Source organism: Rattus norvegicus, chromosome 2 (genome assembly GCF_036323735.1).
Source record: "Rattus norvegicus strain BN/NHsdMcwi chromosome 2, GRCr8, whole genome shotgun sequence".
Taxonomy (NCBI): domain Eukaryota; kingdom Metazoa; phylum Chordata; class Mammalia; order Rodentia; family Muridae; genus Rattus; species Rattus norvegicus.
Window position 1 is genome coordinate 16,252,602 of NC_086020.1, and position 16,316 is coordinate 16,268,917.

The following is a 16,316-nucleotide window of genomic DNA, read 5'->3' on the forward strand; positions in this document are numbered from 1 at the left end:
AACTCATGTGGTGAAAGAGGACACTGACTTCCTCTTAACATGTGTCACAGGACACTGTAGCCCCATCAACACCTGTCACAGCTTTCTGTCACTGTGTCCCCGTCACCATGTGTTACAGAAAGACACTATGCCCCTCTGAACACATTTCACAGGAGGACACTATGACCCTCTCAACGCACATCCCAAAACACTGAGCCTCTCTCAAGACACGTCACAGGAAGATGTGTAGTAAGTTGGAGGAGTTAGGGCTCAGACTCAAGCAGTTTTTTTTCTCCATCCTTGTTTTCCATGGTGGCACACTTCTTCCCTATTTAATGTAAGTAAAATGTTTGTCTTCAAAGAATAAAACTTTTCAACAAATAAAGCTACAATTTTATTTGCAAGTACGTAGTGGACCTCAAAGTTGCTTGATGTTCTAGAACTGTAACTATGATTCAAATTTGTTTATTAAATGTATTAGATATGAAAAGAATTTTTCAGAAGCGAATGATGAGAATATTCTCTTATCTGCATAATGGTTATAGAAATATAAAAATTAAGAGCTTGGGAGAAGAGTACACCAAGTTATTTTAATTTATTTTTTTTATTTAAAAAGCTAGACTCGTTCAGTTGCTATCAGTTCATAAAATAAAGCAAAGCTGTATTTTGGAGCTAAGCATAGATAAACTTAGGGAAGGTGCAGATGAAGGAAGAAATGTTTGCACAGGATTTCGAACAATGGCTCATGGGTCCTATAGAATACCCCTCCAAATGGCGTTACACATAGGACCTGATCGTTCCATTCCTTGTACCTTCGTCATGCTATAGATTCTCTTGCTAGATAGGAAATCTAGTCTATATCACCACTGTACTGTCAAATCAGCTACCTCTTGTGTACGATTTTAAACGAAGTAAAATATAATAATCCCTCAATTTACTTTGTCGTATTTTAAAATAGGAATTCCTGCCAGTGTCAGTAATAATAACAAAATTTGGAAATAAATGGAGAGAGAAAGAAAGGGGGAAGAGAGAGAGTGAGAAATAGGAAGAGGGTGAGAGGAGAGAGAGAGAGAGAGAGAGAGAGAGAGAGAGAGAGAGAGAGAGAGAGATTTATGCACCTGTTCAAACTAGAATCTGTTGCAGTGATGACAAACCTTGATATGGGGAGGAGTAAATTGCAATGTGTGTTCTCTGGGGGAAATTGAAATTTTTAAATGAGGCGGACTTACCTTCTATTGCATATTATTTGCCAGGTAGTCATAGAAAAACCAAACTCATTTCAGGTTTCTTGAAGAGTAATCCAAAAAAAATGATTTAACATGTCTTATAGAGCTTGTGTATGTCTGGAATGCTGAGTAGAGCAGACAAAAATAAAAGGCACAACTTTCTGTGCTTTCCAGAAAGAAACGAAAGTTCTGAGTCCATTCGTCTGCTCAAGCTGTCATTAGAAAACACGACAGTCTAGCTGGCTTGAACAACATTTTTTTCCTCACCTCTGGAAGCTGGAGAAGTGCTTTAAGTGACAAATAATTTACGTTTTTGCTGGGGGTGGGGCTCTCTTCCTGGTTTAGATACTGTCACTTCCTCACTATCCCATGGCTTTTCCTTGTTATGGGAATGTAAAACAGGAGCTATCCGTCATCACCTTTTCCTCCTCCCCCAGTCCTTTCTCCCCCTCCTCTTCCATTCACTTCCATCCCTTCTCTTCCATTTCCATCCCTCATCCTTCTCTTCTACCCTCCTGTTCTTCCTCCTCTCTCTGGTCCATCCTTCCTCCTTTTCCATTCCTCCTGTTTCCCCTCTTCTTGCCCATATGTCCACTTTTTTTTTACGTTGTTTTCTGATAATTCCATACATGTATATAGTGCATTCTGTCCTTGATCCCTGTTTTGTTTTCCCCTGTCCCCATCATTCTCCCTCTGTAAGTTTCTTTCCAAACTCATGTCTTCGTGTTTGTTTTGTGACCCATTGATTTTAACAAAATATATAAGGTCACAGGTTTGGAACTAACTATTCATTGGAGTCTGGAGGGTTCACTCTTGGGTACAGAACTGAATATAGTAATTGTCCCTACCATAGAATCTGTCAGTAGCTAATAGTTCAGCTAGAAGGGGTAGGGCTCCCTGAGTTCCTCCTTGGTCCCTGGATGGCAGTTGGGAGGCCCAGTTTTATGTGAGTACAGTTCAGGCAACTGCAGTTACATTGAAACTTTGTTTACAGTGGCTTTGTCCTGCCCTGAATTAAGTACTTTTCAATTGCTGTTATAAGTCATGACCAAGGAAACTTACAAAGAAAATATTTATTTGTGCTTACAGTTTCAGGGATAAAGTCCATGCCCATCACGGTGAGAAGCATGACAGCAGGCAGTAAGGCATGGCACTGGAGCAGTAGCTGAGAGCTTACATCTGCATCCACAGGTAGGAAGCAGAAAGCTGCATCCACAGGAAGGAACCAGAAAGCTGCATCCACAGGAAGGAAGCAGAAAGCGCCAACGGAGGAATGGCCATTTGAAACCCCAAAGCACATCCCCAGTGACACACTCCCTTCAACAATGCTACATGTCCTAATCCTTCCAAAACAGTTCCACCTGGGCATCCAAACACAGGAGTCTAAGGAGCCATTCTCATTTAGAAGACCATGGTGCTATTATGCACCCTTCTCCCTATCTTCTAGCCTTTGTATTCATTCATATGATGCTTCTTGTGAAGTGTCCCCTAAGCTCTACAGGTAGTGGCAAAAATATCCTGTTTAGGACTGAGCATTCTGATGTCACTCGTTCTCATTACCTTGAGCAGCTATGAGTCTTTTGCTTTTTACTGGTTTGTTGCAATAACAAGCTTCTTTGATTAAACATGGGAGTAGCATTGTATATAGAGTCTGAACATAAATATTTAGAATAAAGTTTGGGGCCATGTAAGTTTAGCTTAATAACAGGACAGTTACCACCAGGGACCAATGGCCTCTCTATGCTTTGATTTATGAATGTGTTTAAAATCCCAGGTATGGATTCCTATCTATGAAGAAAGCTTCAAATCCAATCTAAGACTAGATCAGTTATCCAACTTCAGTATTGTACCAGTGGGCTATTTTCTTACAAAACTACTAATTTTGTTTTGAGAGACATACCTCACTGACCTAGCTAACTCACAAAAGGCCACAAACTCAAAGGCATCATACTAGGGGCCAGGACTTCAACACATGAATATTGAGGGGAAAAAATCTTAGACAACATAATAAATGACATGTGAACATATTAGCCTCGAGGTGTTTGTTTGTTTACCTTGTCCTGTAGTTGCACTTTTTGTCTTACACTACTAAAAATTATAAACTTTCTACTTACAGAGCACAGATGACTTTTTCCTAAAAAAAAAAATGAAAAACACTAACACAAAGTACACTGGGAAAGTGGATATCAAAAGTAATCCAAGAACTCTTAGAGCCTGTCTTAGGGTTTTTATTGCTGTGACAAACACCATGACCATAAACAACTGGGGGAGGATAAGATTTGTTTTAGCTTAGCAATCTCAGATCACAGTCTATCACCGAAAGAAGTCAGGGTAGGCACTCAAAGCAAGAACTGAGGCCATAGAGGGGTGCTGCTTACTGGCTTACTCCCATGGCTCACTCAGCCTGCTTTCTGATAGCACCCAGGACTACCTGCCTAGGAGTGGCAGCCCTCCCATATCAATCAAGCGTCAAGAAAATGTACTTCGGACTTACCTACAGGCCAATCTCTTGGGGGCATTTTCTCAGTTGAGTTTCTCTCTTTTTGATTTCTCTTTCATCTTTAGATTGTGTTGACATAAAAGTAGCCAATATAGTGACAACTTCCATTAGCTGGGGAAATGTCCCAATAGTTAAGAGCACTGTCTGCTCTTTCAGAGGTCCTGAGTTCAATTCCCAGCAACCACATGGTGGCTCACAACCATCTGTAATGGGATCTGATGCCCTCTTCTGGTGTGTCTGAAGACAGCTACAGCATGCTCAAATAAATAAATAAAATACAATAAATAATATATACAATAAATGTATTGTATAATTATATATAATAAAAAAAGAATACTAATTGTGGGGCTGGGTGGTGGCACATTCCTTTAATCCTAGCACTCGGGAGGCAGAAGCATGTGGGTCTTGATGAGTTCTAGGAAAGCTTGATCTACAAAGTCAGTTCCAGGACAACCAGTGCTACACAGAGAAATCCTGTCCAAAAAAAACCCCAAAAACCAAAACAAACAAACAAACAAAAACCACTCCCCCCCCAAAAAAAGACTGAAAAACTAATTTTGAAGAATTAGAAAGTTATTTTGCTGAATTAGGAAGAGTCAGCAATTAATTTTTCAACTTCATCCAAATGAATTGAGAATTCAACTATTTTTTGAATATGTTCATAAACAGCTATGTCCATGACATCTTAGCATTTTTACAACAGATGATATGTGGCTTAATTCTGCATTCCATGGAAAGTAAAAGTTTGCATATTTGAAAGGTGGTCACTGTCACATGATAACACAAGGTGTGATTGCCACCGCAATGGTTGTTCTTCAGTTTTACCCTCAATTATTTTTACTGCTACTCACCCTTCCAAAGTAAGCATTGATCATGACATTTCTTAGGTTTTGTTTTGGCAGATGGACAGACTATTCACAATTTAAAGGAGGGACAGGTAAAGCAAAACTTCTTTCCTTCTTCTCTCTCTTTCCTTCACACCCTTTATCCCTCCTTCATTTTCCTTTTTCTTCTTTCCTTTACTTCTCTCTTCTATTTCCTTTCTTTCTTCCCCACCACCTTAGAGTTTGTCTCAGAGAAGTCTGTCTGGATGAACACATGGGGGCACTTGATGTGGATTATGTGCTAGATGGTGATTCTTTATTATATATGTAAAATTATTTCCATAAGTAACAGTAATTATGTTTGTGATCATAAATGTGCAACCATTTCACATCATGTGAAAATGTCTTCTGATGCAAAAGTTCTTTTTAAGATAATCTCACTCTCCTGCACTTGCAAATGACTTAGGTTGAGGAGGCAGAGACCTTGCCTAGAGTGTACAAAGGTGTGGGTTTAATGGTCAGCACCAAAATAAAAATAAACAAACATAGGGCTCTGACCTCCACTCTGTATCACTATATCGCTGCCTTCATCACAAGGTTTAGACTCCCTAATGTTAGGTTTTGCTAACTAATTCCAGAAAGGTTTGTAATGACACCTGTATTAATGTTCAAATATCTTATAATTTGATCTGGCATGAATCTCCATTCTCTGTTTCAGGAGACTGTAAGTGATCTGTTACCCTTCAGTTCTTTGGCAGATTAGTTCTTTACTGACAGTTTTCTGGCTCACCAGAGATTAAGGAAAATGCTGTGGAAACCACATGTAAATGGTAATTAAAATACTTATGAAGTAAATACAGTTAACATTATCACTGTCATGACAAACTAAATTCCTTAATGAACAACACTTAAAAGAAAAAGACTTTGACAAGAGTTGACTTCAAATGTAAAGGTTTTAAGAACCCAAACCAGTTGTAATTTATCTTAAAATATTTTCAGGTATCTATCTCATCCATGTAAGACTTACAACCTTCACACTTTTGTATCATGGAATAATTGTTCTATCTCTGAACTGCTCTTCTAGTCTTTTCCACATGACAATTGTCCGGGACTATATCCATTGTAACCTCTCCCATGGCATCTTAGTTAAACATGTGCTTGTAATTAACTCTTCTATCACGTAGTTCCTTTGGCCTTTTGCTTGTGTCATATTCATCTTAAATATCTAACATAGAGCTGAGTATCTAACTAGGATATGTTAGGTACTCAGATTTATATTGAATGTAAATGATTAATAATGAGTACAGCCATCTCTCAGAAATTTCAGATGGATCTCCCTGTAAATATTAGCCATTTTAAAATTTGATATTCATTGTTATTATTAAAAAGAGCCATGATTCATGAAAGGGTGAAAGAAAGAAATTTCCCCTTTGCTCTCAGTCAGAGGTTATACCCTTCTCCTCTCAGAATGAGCAAAAATTAAACACATTATCATTAAAGCCTATTTAATTCTCTTGGCAATACATTTATTTGACTATAGTTATCCATTTGTATTTTTAATAAAGAAGAGAAAATATACAAAATCTGTCTTACTAAAACCTTGACCCAACAATTCTAAGCTCTTCATTCCTTCCTTGATGATTGTGGGACCAAGAGGTCAACATTAAAACTGACTACATTCCTGGCCATCTCCTCCAGAAAATGTGGGAAAACCAAAGGATCCTGCAGCATTTTCAGTTAGCATATCTCTAAAATGCTTAATTTTTGCTAATATGCTCTTAAAGTTACATAGTGATAGTGACTACCTTTGAAAATCATTTAAGTCTCTCTACTTATGTATAATGGAGTTTATGTCTGTGACTTAGTAAAGAACAAAAGTGTATATGTGTTACAAAGAGCAGGGGGAAAGACTGACAAGAAGTTTCACTTAACTGAATCACATGTTCCATATTTGGTAAGTAGAGCAGTGACAGAGGAGCCCCATGAGATGAAGAGTCACTGAGCCAGAAAAATCTGGTATCAAAGACATTTTTAACCAAACAAATCATATCTTATATTACTAACACAGTAGACTTTTCTATCAAATAAAGCTACATGATTTTCCTCTCTCTCACTGTGCTTGTTCTCTTAGAATGTGGGATCATTGTAATGTTCTCTATAAAAGAGCAAGATCAGCAGTCCAAGACAACAATCCAAACCATCTAGAAAAGGAAAAACTGGGACGACGATACTTGTAGGAATAATTGAAGTAAAATGCTCAACTGGGAAACTGAGTCTAGTATTCTATTCCACCTATGATAAAACCATGTGGTAACTTGTTCATAGGAAGTAAGTAGCTCTTTGTGGCTGATTCTTCACTGATGAAACGGAGAGATTTGCAATATAAACAAAGCAGTTGAAATTTCTTAGCAAGAATAAGGTCCTCACAATGGGGTATGACAGTACATGCCTACCACCCAAGAGGCTAAAGCAAAAATTCTGAAGAAGTTTTAGGTCATTCTGGGCTACAAAATGAGTTTGAGTCTAGTTAGATGTACCTAAGAAATATTTATCTAAAACAACAAAACAAATAGACACCAAAAACCAAACAAATAATTCTCAAATGGCTCACATAAATAAATTAGTTCACACAGGCTCAGAGGTTAAGAACACTTTCTGTTCTTGCTTAGGACCTGGATTCAGTTCTCAGTGCCTACATCAGGTAGCTTACAGATACCTATAACTCCAGTTTCAGGAGATATGACAGCCTCTTCTGGCCTCTATGAATATCAGACTCTTACATGGTACACATATATATGTATGAATTGTTGAAGAGGCACTATACCATCTTCACACACATACCTTTACTACTCTACCAACTCTCTTCAGGGAGATTATGAATAGACATTTTCCAACATTAGGCTCTTGAATGATATGGACTGGATGACATGATGGTTCTGGGTGCATAGGTACCTCATAAGTGGGGCAAAGGGGATAAAGGGGTGAATTCCATTTGAAAATGGCTCACAGATGATTTCCAATGGCAATGCTTTTCATGGATGTGTGAATGGTCAGCCTCAGAAATAGATTTGTTCATAAACGGACAGAAGAAAATCAGAAAAGAAAGAACAGAGGCATCTCTTTCCTGCTTGACAGAGGCTCCACAGTGACCCAAAATCATTTCTGACTGCATGGAAAGATAGACCTGAGGACTAACTGCAGTCAGAATGTCAGTCTCAGAAACAGAAATGTCAGAGCTGTTTTCTAACAAATGCCAGACTCTATGCCCAATTCCTAATACCTCTCTCTCCTCCTCCCCTTCCCCCTCTTCCTAACCTCCTTCCCCTTCCCCTCCCCTTCCCCTAGCTCTGAGCATTAATTTTTTTTAATCAACAGTCTAGTTATTGTTCTGCTAATATGGTTGGAATGACCAGTGACTTAGGAAGCTGTGAACCCTTGGACAGGACAAGCTGCATCTACATCTTTCTCAAGCATTTTGAAAATTTTATTGCAATAAAATACAAAACAAACAGATAAAAATCAAAACAAATCCTCTAGATCAACTCCAATCATCATTATATTTTTAAGTACTTGCAACAATGTTTTGTTTTTAAATGTTTCTCTTTCTAGAAATTCAATTTTGTATTTTGATGAATCTGTGTATTTTTGAAGAGCAATAGTTCTAAGAACTTTAAATTTTTCAAGCAAAGCACATTTCTACTTATTTTGGCAAACTACACTCAAGATGCATAGAATAAACCCTTGTTTAGCATTGAACTTGGAATAAAATTTTATATTAGACAGCTTCTTGCCATTTCCTTTCTCATTCACTAAGATTCCACAAATCTGGTTGAGTTTTTACAATATCTGGGGTTCCTTCTAAATAACCTCGCCATGTCAGCCTTAGCATCACATGGGGATGAAGATAGAGCTTTATAGTTTTACAAGTTGAACTCAATGAATATTGTTCACAGGAAAAGACCATTTTGAAGACAATAGTTTATACTGTCAAGTGAAAGTCTAACATCCGTTTGGAAAGAAGCCTGTGGATACCATCCCTGCCTTGATGGTGACCTGGGCGTAGCAGTCCTGACTTTGTAATTCCCTGCATCTCTGGGCTTCTGATGTCCAATCCATCTAGTGAGGAGATTTGATTTACTTCTCCCAGCATTATTAGTCTTGTGATTTTCACCATGTCAGTATATACAGTGCTACATTCACTTTTACTTGATATTTGCTTTAAATCACTTTTCTGTTTTTTAACCTAAGTATGTTTTAAAAGAAAGTTTTGAATCACTACCATTAAAAATTTGTCACCTAAAATGATGGTAATCTGAATTTTTAATTTATGAAAACCATACAATATTATTAAACTCTAGCTCTATAGTTTTCTGCTGAAGACACTGAGCCTGGGGCTCATCTTCAGAGTCTTTAAAAAAAGGAAGATAAAAGTGTTCGAAAGCCCTTTGTTAGGAACAGACTGAGACTTTCTTCCTGATATAATTAGACTTTAAAAAACTGAAAAGAAGATAGTTTTAAACTGTGACATTTGCTGCCTGTACTTCCTAAAATGATCTAGACACACTGGTACACATCCCTTACCCTGCCCAAGGTCTCTTTCTAGGGAAGTTTCCATCTCTGCAGATAGTCATTATGCTTGCAGATACACAAGGAGAAAAGGGTCTATCTCTTGTCTGGTGCCTCAAAGCACAGAAACACAAACATCTTGGAACAAGAGCTGCCCCTGCTGCATCCTCCACGGCTCTGAGTAACCTGCTGAAACATAGAAAGGTAGTGAAGAGGAAGAGTGGGAGTGAGGATCCAACTGGTCCACATGACCCAGCTGCTGTAAAGACATGTGTCTTTACAGTAATCACACTGAAAATATTGTCCTTACATGAGTTGAATGAAAACCTTTGTCGAAGCTAAAGACAAAGGCAGAACTCACTTGGACAAGGTTAAAACATTCTGATTTTTTATGCAGCTTTTTTTAGTAACTCAAAGCTTGTTCTCACTCATATGAATATGCACCTGTCGAACATGAGTTTGTGGAAATCAACACAAAAGGGCTGGAGCACATGCTGTTCATGCAGAGGACCTAAGTTCAGTTCACAGCACCCCCAACTGTACCTCCAGCTCCAAGGGACATGATGCCTTCTGCTGACTGTTACAGGTGCCAAGCATCCATGTGGTAGATACACATATAGGCAGGTGAAAGACTCATGCCCATAAAAATAAATAAATAAAACTTTAAACAAAAACTGGAGTGGAGAGCCTTTTCTATTGTACTAGTCAATAATCTTGTTAGTCACAATTAGAAATATTGTATAAATTCTAGTCCAAAAGCTTTACTTTGTCCTTCATGCAGAGCTGTGAGTATTAAAGAAATTACTAAATCTTAGAATCTTTTCACATTCCAACTTGAAGTAAAAAGGATATTTAAAGTTGACTTACCTAGAAAAGAGCAAAGGAAAATTAGTGGGGAAATTTTTCTCTGTATTTCCACTATAATTTGTGTATAAATGTGTGTGGTACATGCACATGTATGTGTATGTGTAGAGTACACACACACACACACACACACACACAGAGACACACACACATTCATGGAGTTCGAGAAGGATGTCAGGTGTCCTGCTTTATCATTTTTTACCCGAGTGGACAAGAAGACTGGCCTGCTGGATACTCACCATCATTGCCATCCTCCGACAGTGCTGGAATTACAGGCACATTACTCCATCTTGCTTTGTACATGGCTTAAGAGGATTAGAATCCAGGCCCTCATATTTATGCAGCAAACTCTAACCCCCTGAGCCTCTCCTCCAGTTTCCTAATTCTACTCACACCAGAACTCCAAGTAAATCTACCCATCTGTCTTAGAGTTAGAACCTTCTGGGAGAGCAAAGCTGGTGTTAAATGTTTTAGAACCTTGCTTCTCAGAAGATGTTAACTCACCTTTAACAAAATTAGTCTCGAGTCATTCAATGGCATTAGCTACTGTGAGATATAGCTTTTATTTAGATCTGCTGCTGCATTCTCTTGCTTTACCCTACTTAATTCCCTCATCATGCTGCATATTTAAAACAAGAGGCATATGTCAGGTTCAGGAACTGCACTGTACCTGCAGGACCTGAGTCTGAGGTAGGATGCAGTATTATGATGTTCTGGAGTTTGGTGGCCTGAGAATTAGAAGCCTGGACTCTAAGTTCACTGTATCACTAACTGAGGCACTGATCTCCAGTGGCCTGGTTAAAAAGGAACAGTAAGGACAGATCTATAGAATTGCTGTTTGCCCTAGCATGGTGCCCATGATGCTGCTGTCTAAGAGGTAAAAATAGTATTCAATGATTTCAAAGTATCAAACTAGTCTGTCAAGGAGAGATTTTTTTAGTGACCAGATAATGATGTCATGACCTTTGTATGAATTAATAACAAACCCTCAGTTAGATATATATGGTGTTTCTAATGTGCTGGTTAACTCATTGACTCTGCTACTTATTGATTTGAGGAAGCTAGAGAATGACAGATATGGATCTAACCATTAAGTAATTGGTCTTCAAATACAGCTGCTTTAATATTTTATTGATTGCGTTTCATTTTAATTGTGGTGTTCCTAAAATTCCAAAGAGATAAATATCTCTTTATTTGAAGTCCCCAGAGAGCAATAGCTTTGAAACATTTATTAACAGAATAAATACAGACTCAACAATTATGTATACATGTGTCTATGAGTAACCAGACTAATAAAGATCTTTGAGTAAAATCAATAACTTACATAAAGCTTCAAAGGAAGGCTATGTTTGCACACACATACAAAAATATTTCCATTCTATATGACTGGCTGAGGAAAATCTTTACTTTTTTATAGCAGCTTTACTAACCAGCCTAAAAGACTAGGTTTTTACTAACCAGCCTAAAAGACTAGGTTTTTACGCTTTCACCATTGCTCTTGGTCACTAACCAGGGTTGATGGAAAGACTGCTACTGAAAGTGCACGTTGGGAGTGGGAGATAGAAATATCTAGCTGATATGACAACTTCCTCTCTGATGATTAGCCTTTATAATGATGGAAAGAGTTAATCAGGTTGTTGAAAGATGACATCAGTGGTCTTCCTAAGTTATGGAGTCTTCATGCTCCAGTACTGACCTTCTAGGCAAGAAGTGTCCCTGGGTGCAATAGTAGTACTACTATTATGAAGGTGACCAATTGCTTTCTGACTGGATTGGAGACCCACTTCACAGGAAGGAATTCTATTCCAGGACCTGTAAGCTGTTAGAAATCCATGATTGTGTATGAAATCCCGAGGGGGAGAGAGCTGGACTTTCAGAAGGGCAGACAATCCTGAGAGGTCAGAGGAGACAACTATTTCTTCTCACATTCCTGGCCCAATAGAACCCGACCTAGGCCAATCTGTACCCTTTGGGCACAGGAACCTAGGAGTAGTCAGGGGCAGGACCCTTCTGGTTTCTGCACGCACCCAGAGTAGAAAGCCAGTAACCAGGAGTGCTGACACAACTGAGAGCAGAGGTAAGACCAACTCTTCTGCTCCAAGCTAACCAAATGGAGGCCTCAGGAAACACAAATCCAAGAACAGTCTGGAACAGGTCCCTTCCGGCTTCTGCCTGCACCCAGAGTTAACAGAGACTCACAGTGCTCTCTACCAAGATTTGGCTGAAAGAAATTGGTCTACAGACGTGCTGACACACAGGCTTACAAGAGGGTCATGCCACTGTCAGAGACAGGAAAACAAGCTAAAACCAAAGAGATCCTGATGGCAAGAGGCAAGCACAGGAACCCAATCAACAGAAGCCAAGATTACAAAATTTTAAAACTTCTTTGTATCTAACTTTCTTCTAATGCAAATTGGAAATAATGATATCCTCCAAGGCTCAAGGCATTCCATAAGAGGCAAAGGAAGGAATGTAAGAACCAGAGGACAAGAAAGAATTCTGTCTTCCTGGAGTGACAAGCTGTCAATTCAAAGTAGCTGTGGGTACCAGCACAAGATCTACACAAGACTGAAACTCTCAATAATCCATCATGAGAGTCAAGAGTGCTCTTCCAAAGGCTGAGTTTGAGTTTGATTATTAGCACTCAGGTTGGAGGTCGGGAGACTCACCACAGCCTGTAATTCTAGTCCCCAGGGATCCAATGTTTCTATAGGTACCTGCATACCTCTCTCTCTCTCTCTCTCTCTCTCTCTCTCTCTCTCTCTCTCTCTCTCTCTCTCCTCTCTCTCTCTCTCTCTCTCTGTGTGTGTGTGTGTGTGTGTGTGTGTGTGTGTGTGTGTGTGAGAGAGAGAGAGAGAGAGAGAGAGACATAAGCACAAATTAAATAAGCATTAAAGAGGAAAAGCAAAGGTTTCATCATGAGTAGTGGGGACTCATGAGGTACCATTCACAGTTGATGATTGCTGAGGAAAAGTAGTGCTAGAGCCACCAGTAAACTGCCTTTGCTCTTGAAAATAACTAACAACTCACCATCCATGGTCTTGCAAAAACCCAGATTAGCGAATCCTTAAAACACAAAAGCCACGAAAGCCAAAGGGCCTCCATAGAAGAAGGGGCTGGAAGAGGATTGAAAAAAGGCTCCAGAGTAAATATGACTAAAGTAAATTACATACATAAAATTATCAATAACGATTCAAAACTATTTTTAAAGAATGTTAGTATACATTTTTAACTTTAAATTTGAGCCACGAGGTGACCATTTGCAAGTGCTGAGTTTTAAATGCAATGTAACATTCTTTCTTCCAAAGGAAGTGTGACTGACAAGTGCTGCAAGGAATAGGAATCTTGGCCAGCTGATGTTCGTAAAGATTCTCTCACTTAAAATAATTCACTAGAGGACTTCCACAGCATTCTCCTTCCATTGATCATGCTGTTGTTATGGTTACAAGAAAAATAAACCTTAGTTTGGTCACCACTCGGCAAAGCATGGGGCTACTGTTCTTTGACTGTATATCACTGTTATGGATCTCTCATTAAACTCATTTTCCAATGGGATTTCCTGAAATGATCTGTTGGCTCAGGTGTTAAACCATATTCCAGAGGTCAAATGCCACTTATATATTCAAAGAAACAAAAAGACAAAGGGGAATCTGACAGTAGAAACCATGAGAAGATGTTCCATACCGAGACTCCTGAGGGCCCCTCAGGCTCTTCTCTCACTTGTGTTCCTGGATTGTATCCCTTACCTTACCCGGGTTTCTTCACTGAGAAGAGGGGACAAGCACAAGCTGCTTTTGACTCCTTACTCCCTTTTCCACTTATCAGACATTGAACTTGGGCAAATGTTTAAAAGCCTAAGTTCTTTCTGCAAACTGGAGATGCGCTGCAGGGACAGCATGAGGCAGTGAGTAAGGAAGTTAGTACTGTGTCTGGCAAACCATAAGCACTCAAGACAGCGTGGCTTCAATTTAATCTCGCCATTAGCAGAGCATAGCGATGACAGATGAACTAAGAGTTATTAAGTTCCCAGTGCTCCTTGGGCAAGACGTGGTCCTGGAAATCACCATCCACCTCCCCATTCTCTTCCCTCTCTCACCCACACAAGGGTCTTCTCCATGCATTTGAAAGCTAGTTGTCTGATACGTGTACTGTTCTTTTCCTTCATCTTCCCTAATTCTTCATGATTCCTTTTAAAATACCACTGTATATAAAGAAAAACCTATGAAGAGAAAAATAAAGTTAATTACTATGGCAAAAATAAAAATAGTACTTACAATTATTTGTTAGGAAACATGTCTACATGGTAGAATTAATGATAGTTATTCTCTTAACAATGCTTTTATTAATCTATTTTAAAGGTATGCATACTCAGGGAAAGGTCACTTATTAAACTAAATAAATATGTAGTTGTAGAGAAATATGAACCAGCTAAAGTTTGAAAACATACCAAAGGGAAATCACTTTTATAAAAACCCCAGGATTTAAAAGTCACTGGGTTGGACTTGGGGAGAATGACATCGTGTTAAGCCTAGTTTGCCTTGTCCATAAAATGGAGTAATAATATTCCTTGTATTTCAATGAAGTACATTGAATGGGAGAAACACATGATCTATGGGACAGAGCTGGCTCCTACATGTGTTCGTTGTATGCCATCAAGCTGAAGAATATCTAAATGCTTTAAATAGAAGTAATCGAAAAACCTAGACAAAAACTTTTATAATCATTAAAGTTATCTTAGGCATTTGGATCCATAACTGAAATATGATATACTAACCAACAAGATATTGTTCTCTCATGTTCCCCATTTAAAGCTGCTGCTGTTCCTGCATTGATTGGTACTGTTGGTTAAAAGACCCATTTTGTAGCCCCTAGAGCCAATAAGATTGATTCATTCTGACTTTAAAATTGTTTTTGACATGTATGTATGCATATATAAGTGTTACTGTATTTGTATGAGTAAGTATGTGTCTGTGTGTGTGCATGTGTGCTTGTACATGTGTGTAGAGTGTGATGGTCAGAAGACTACTTGAAATACTTGGTTATTTTTGTCATTCATGTCCACTCCAGGGATTGAACTCTGATAGTGAGGTTTGACAGCAGGAAACTTTACCAATTCTCCAGCCCACATTTTAAGTATTAATTCTGTGATAGTCAATGATTATATATTTCTTCTGTACCAGAAATGTGGGAGTGTCCATGAAAATGTTTGGCTTCAATTTTTATTATATTTAATCATTTATAACTGGAATGGGGAGGAACATGTGTGGCACTGTGCATGTGGGAGTCAGAGGACAATCTCTGGGGTCACTTCTTTCCTTCCACCAGATAGGTCTGGAGAACTGAGCTCAAATCATCAGGCTTGGGAATAAGCACCAGGGGCCACTGCAGTATCTCAGCTGCCCCACTTTTCCTGTCTTGAATATAAAAATGTGCTTTCCCATAGACTTTCAGGTGTGTATTAGATTCAGATAATAAGAAATGCCTGTCATTACATCATTACTTCATTTTGTGGTAAACATTAAATATATATTTACTATATTTATACTAATATATTAATATATAATTATATTTATATATATATTAGAATCCTATAACAGAATTTATTCTTCCTGGTCCTCTTATAAAATTTTACCCAGAAAATGATCCCTGTCCAGAGACATATCCTTGTTGCATCTCTTTGTCGCTGGTCCACCAGGCCTTGTCATCTTCTTGGCTCCTGAAGCTCTCAAGAATGGATCACAGTTTGGCATTGTAAATATCTTTTGTTGCTTAACCTTTGAAAAACAGAAGAATGTTGGGCCCCAAGGGTTGGTGGGGCCACTCAGTGGTCACTGCGACTTAAGGGGAAAGGTGAGGTGGGTGTGACCATGAGGTTGACCTTTAGAGTGAACCAGAGTGAGTCTGGGCAGGAGTGTTCACTCCTTGCCTGTCTTTTCTTAGGAGCATCTCTCTTCCTGCCCAAGAGATTGGTCCCTGGAAAGAGCTTCAACACAAATACTTAGAAATAATAGGTACAGGACAGATGTGTGAGGTAGAATAATTTACTTAACCTTTTTACAAACACATATAAGGTATGTTTTTTAATTCTTAATAGGATAAAATATAAAATAATAAAATATAATTATTCTCTTTGTGAGGGCAAAGCTCTGCGTTTTTCTGTCTCCAGTTCTGTCCCATATTCTGTAAATTTAGCATCACAAAAACTATTAAATCCTGTCTAGTTTCTCTTCAGTATCTTTGAAGCATCACACCTTTATGGTTTTGCCGTACCCTCAACTCTGAACCATATAGTCCTGGGCCACTTTATGGAACAGCTTTAAAGTGAATCCTCAATTGCTCAGCTAAGTATAAAATATA

At 38.6% G+C, this 16,316-nt stretch overlaps 1 long non-coding RNA gene across 4 annotated transcripts in view; it reads right to left on the reverse strand.

Moving 5' to 3' along the window:
• Positions 1-16,316, reverse strand: part of LOC108349917 (uncharacterized) — a 40,622-nt gene that overhangs the window by 5,149 nt on the left and 19,157 nt on the right. Inside the window, exons 2-3 of one of the 4 annotated variants that reach the window (XR_005500477.2) lie at positions 15,592-15,733; positions 14,056-14,178 (exon numbers count right to left, since the gene is read on the reverse strand). This is a non-coding gene — a long non-coding RNA (uncharacterized LOC108349917). Of the gene's footprint in view, positions 9,071-9,110; positions 14,179-15,591; positions 15,734-16,316 lie in introns of those variants that run through there. The other 3 variants (XR_005500475.2, XR_005500478.2, XR_005500476.2) reach the window with 3 other exon arrangements.